Source organism: Manacus vitellinus, unplaced genomic scaffold (assembly GCF_001715985.3).
Source record: "Manacus vitellinus isolate BGI_N305 unplaced genomic scaffold, ASM171598v3 scaffold_18_pilon, whole genome shotgun sequence".
Lineage (NCBI taxonomy): Eukaryota > Metazoa > Chordata > Aves > Passeriformes > Pipridae > Manacus > Manacus vitellinus.
In genome coordinates, this window is record NW_021939324.1 from 10,698,656 (window position 1) to 10,704,146 (window position 5,491).

The window sequence follows — 5,491 nt, forward strand, 5'->3', positions numbered from 1 at the left end:
GCCCCGGCCCCGCTCAGTGCCGAAGCAGAGCGCAACAAGGGGAAAGAGAGCCAAGCACCGTGTGTCTCGGCCGCCCGGGGAGCTCTGCCTTCCTGCCCGGGATTTAAACACCCGTAAGCCCTCTTTTTCGGATAAAGTTTCCAAGTTCGGCTCGCCTACAAACTCGATTTAAAGCAGTAAATAAAGTTAAATGCTTTTTATTTTCCTCTCGAATATGTTAAACTACTTGAACAATTTAAAGTGCTTTGCAGAAGTGAAGCGAACCATTTCTAATGTTCTGATTTTTCAAAGCCAGCCAACAACAAAGTTTAGATTAGTAATATATTTCTAACCAGAGTAATTTTCAAGATCATTAGGCATTTATGTAATTAGTGCCAAATCTATAAGCTTTTATTACGATTATTAGAGTAAAATCAGTATAAATTTGTACTAATTTACTACTGTTTAGACTTGGCTGTCAAGCCAAGAGGTTCTTATTGTAAATGATAACTGAGGAAATTAAGTGCAAAATTCTGTACCATTTCTGATCCGCTCCTAAACAATCCGTTTCAATTGTATTTGTAGCAGAACATAATGCCCTTTTAAAGTTCTTTGACTTGTATTTTTATTTGCAAAACAAGAAAAATACCCTCTACCCGAGCACAATGAAAACTGATATTTACTACTTCCAACTTGATTAGCATTGATTTTTAATTCAAAAGTGATGCAATTAAGATTATTCATTTAGTGCAAATAAAGCTTCCACCAAAAAGCGAGCCTAGTGAAGTCTGTGTTAAATAATACGGCGCCAATGGCTTTTTTTCCTGCCATCCAATTGACTTACACAAAACATTGTAAATACTGCATGCGAACAGATGCAAGAGTGGTTTTGTTTGCAGCTCAGATGTGCAGGGGGTTCGGCAGCGACTGAACAAGGAGACAAAGGAACCGGCCGACCGATCTCTAGGGCAGTTTTGCTGCCTTTTTTTCCCACCTCCTCTCTGCTCAGGCTACATTGATTCAATTCTGTTTTCGAGACGTCGGGCTGTTGCAAACAACCTGGGTGCTCGGGAACTGCCGCTTAAGAGCAGGGAGAGAGACCCAGAGCCAGGCCACAATTTAGCCGGAGACAGAGACAGAAAGGAAGAGGTGGAGGTGGGGTGGGAGTTTCGGGATTTTTCTGTTGTTGTTGTTTTGTTCCTGGCTGGATGGGGGACTGTTGAAATGGCACATTTGCTGTGCTTTTTTCCTTTGAAAATTGTTGTCTGTGTGGACCTCCAGGGCAGGAGGGAAGGACCCGTCCGTGAAAATTGCTGCGCGGTGTCCCCCGGCCCGCTGCCTGGCGTCGGGACCCGCGGAGCGGAGCCGGCGGAGTCGCCGGTGGGGACACGCGGGCGGCGGGACACGGGCAAAAAGGCGGCGCGGGTGCGGCGCGGAGCCCGGGCCGGAGCGGTCAGGGGCTGGCCGGGGCGCTTGGGGTCCAGTTTGTCTGTATTTACTGGCACAAGCGTGCGGGCGCTGGACGCGCCGAGCGCAGTGCGAGCAGGGTGGCACGGCTTGCGTGTGCATCTATTCCGTGTTGTTGTATGTTTCAGGTCGATAAATAAATGTGTAATAGTTAATGTGCAGAGACATCAGAGTAATAACAATGGGATGAAATCAAAGGATTATCAATCTCTGTTAGTAACTGCTGAATAACAATGTTGCGGTGTGATTGATAGCGCGCTTCATTTTATGACTTTTCTATTGCTCTTGATTTTTATAGCAGTATAAACAAACTAAATCATTTCTTCGAAGACTTCAGAGCGCAATCGTTTTAAGGGAAGAGGAGAAATCAGAGAAGGAAGTCTGGGGGAGAGAAAAGAGCGGGCAGGGCTGACACTTAAGCGTGTCAGAAAGAAAATGACAATGGGGCATATGTAAAATACCCTAGTCGCATTCCACTTTCGCTCACTCCTGTTTTGTCAAGTGTCCGAATTCACCAGGGCAGCGTCGGAGGTGTATTTACAAGAATTTTATTTCTCGTCATCTTTCCATTTTCCCAGTGTAGCCAGAAAACTGCCAGTCAAGTCCATTCTCTGTTACAATTTACGGTATTCCCCATATGATCATAGGAACTGAAGTTCCTAACAAGGAAAGGCTTTAACACAATGGCCAAAAATCTTCAGAGTGACACGAGTGTCTTCAGAAATCACTTCAGAGCAAAGTAAAAGGATTTTCTATGACGGATCCAGTGATTTTTCCTCAATAAATAGGTTTTAGATTGTTACACACACGTAGAACTGGAACAAAGGGCAGTACCAGAAAATATATTGGTTGCCCCTAATAAAATTTATTTAGACAGTTTACTTCTCATAAAAAATAGAGATTGAATTTCGTACAGGAGCGCCTGCCAAGAGGCTAGGCACGGGGAGATCATCTCCCCCCGCACGCTCTTTTGCTTTGCTTTCCCTTTCCACCCCATCGCTTCCTTTCCCTGCCCTGCCCGGCGGCGCCCGGTGGGCCCGATCCCCTGGTCCCGGCCGGGGCAGGCTCTCCCTCTCCCCTGCCCAGCCCCCCCACCGACTCAAGCCGATCCGACCGAGAGAGGGCCGCGGAGCGGGGCGTGCTGCATTTGGGAGCAATATAACCCTAATTCTCCAGAGCTGTGACCCTGGGAAGAAAGGGTAGAGAACTTTCCAACCCCCAGAGCTCCCCCTCTCCCATCCCCGCTAAACTCAAGCCCTGATTGAATGAGGCTGTGATATAAACAAGAGTATTTAACCAATTCTGCTCCGATTTAGGAACAGAACCTTCTTTTATCAGAATAATTATATTTGTAGCGAGGAACACAGTAAAATAAGGTTAAACTGCTAAAGTCAGCAGAGTGGCTTGGCATAAACGGCTGATAAGATTTGTAATTTGATATTTTATTTATGTATTTCTTGAGCATCCATGCAGTTAAGGTGGCTGCTGTATGCAGAGCACCGTAATTGCTTTTTACAAGTAGCAACGCTCACAGCGTTTACCAAATCTAACTTTTGGTTGCCTGGCTTGTTCGTGCGGCTTTTTTTTATTCTTATTATTTTTTCCTTCCCCCTCCTTTTATTTCCAGATAGTAGTGCTGAAATATCGGATATGATTATTCTCATTCCTGCTGTTCAGTGCTGCATTGTAATATTGTTCGCTTTAATGAGAAGCGCCTCCCTCAATAATTAACGACCTCACATTTCCCTATTTTCTTGCCTGATGAAAAGAATTAATTTTAATTCATTGTAAATTACAGCTATGCTTTTGAGTGTTATTTGCTTACTTTTCCACATCGACATACCCTAAACACAAATGACAAATCAAACTATATCCTTTCGTTAGGGGTAATTTGGAGTTAAGAAATGGAAAAACATAAACACGTGTTTTCATTTCAATCAACCCTCTCGAAAATATGACTTCTTTGGAAACGAAGGACAAGGCTGCCAGCAGCTACAGACCCAATTTATTCATTCTAGTCAGAGCTAAACGTGGCGATCATCGCCGCTTTGCGACATTAGGCTGTATGCAGCATTTTGTCGCTGCAATAAATATAGTTCTTTGAAAGCAACTTTATGAAGTTTATAGGCATCCGAGGCAAGAACGCTCGCAGCTGATCAGAAACGCAGCCGTCAGGTGTCCCGAAAACAGCCTCTCTAAGGTCAGCGAGGAGAGCTCGGGTCCCCTGACACCTCTTCTCAAACACTGTTAAGATCAGCATTTTCCCATTTGCTTATTTATCTAAATATCTGCATCGGGATCCGGCGGAGCCAAAGGCAGCCCCTCCGACTGTCTCCTCGCGGGTAGACTGTGGGTAATCTCTCGACAGTGAAGCGGTTGCCTTAGATTGAAAGGATGGCTTCTATCAATTAATTTTCATCAGAGCAATGACAACCAGTCTTTTATGGGGAAAAAGCTATTTTAATATAAAGGTATGCCTGCCACCCCTGCCCGCTCTCACCCGATCAGATGGAAACTCTTTATACACAAAAGTCACCTCCCTCTCTCCATCCAGCTTCGTACTCATGCATGTATTATGTATGTATAGGGTTTTGACATAATATTAAGTTCATAAACTTAAAAACGCGGAGCCCAAGCATAACGCACTGGGCTGTAGCTTATTCAGTCGGACAGGAATTATCGGGGCTGCCCCGAAAGGCGAAGAGAACGCCGGTATAAATAATTTTTCAGATACATCTCTTTTTAGGCAAACAGTACACTTCCAGGAAGTCTTTTCTACTGAGCCTTGAGGAATTTATTTAACACATACCTGTGTTTTTAAAATCCGAAATCTCCCCATCCGCCAGGTGTAGCAATGAAAAAATATACATCAGAAGCTAACGTGGATGGAGTATTTAACTTTCTTCCCTTTTAAGGTCGTAGTTTTAATCCCTTCAATTACATAGGTAGTAGTATATAGTAATAAGGAACATACATATTTTGTTTGTATGTGTTAAGTTGGCTGCTTTTCTGATTTCTATTTACTCAAGATAAATAATCATATATCAGTTATTCAGTTAGGTGACAAGTCTAGTAATTGGAATAAAAAGAAAACATCTCATCCTTATCTCTTCCTCTAACTAGATATAGCGCTAATAAGACTGCATCAATCTTATCTGGCAAATAAATAAAATAGACAAACAAACAAATTCGCCTCCAACAAGTTAATGTGGTGTATCTGAGTGGAAAGTAGATATTTTCACGCGTTCTGGAGATGAGGAGTGACTTTTAATAAAATCACAAGAAAAACAAATGTAATTCTGTAAGCAATTTCAGAGCTCAGCCATCTCTCTCCCGCGCCGTTACTTAGCATTCTCCAGCTGTCCTAACCTTTTCTTTTAAAAACCAGTTAGTTCCAGAAATATGACTGTCACTCAATCTGGGACCTTTCGATCCACCTTCCTTTATTATTTGGGGGGCAATCCTAGAGGTAATAAGGCTTATTTTACAAGGATGATTTTTGTTGACTTTTTTCTTTCCCTCCCTCTCCCTTTCCCTTCCCCTCTTGCCCGAGCGCGGCTAATTCGGGGCGTCTATATTCACTCAATTAGAGAAATCTAAAGAGAAAATCGATCTTCCATCTGCAGAAATGCCAGCTTAACAAATTAGATTCTTGTTTCGTGCAGGTGATTTGGTGACAGTCGGGGAATTAGAAGTAATAAGTTGTTGTGTTTGAGACCACCTCCTCGCCCCCGGCCCTCCGCCCTGCCCTCGGCCGGGCCGCGCCAGGGGAGCGCCGCGCCCGCGCCTCTCCGCCGGCGGGCGGGCGAGCCGCTGCCGCCACCGCATCTCCCGCTGTAATTAGTGCTGCTGCCCTCCATGTGGGCTCGATTAAACCGTGATTTAGCCGAAAGAAATATAATTATGGCTGCAAATAAAATAATCAGCATTGAAGAGCGATTTCCTTAATGAGATGGAGCGGTTGCACGTCACGGAGTAAAGGGGTCTCATTAGGAGGTGGTAATGAGGCTTGGGTGAATATTGGGAGTTACACAAAATATCTAAA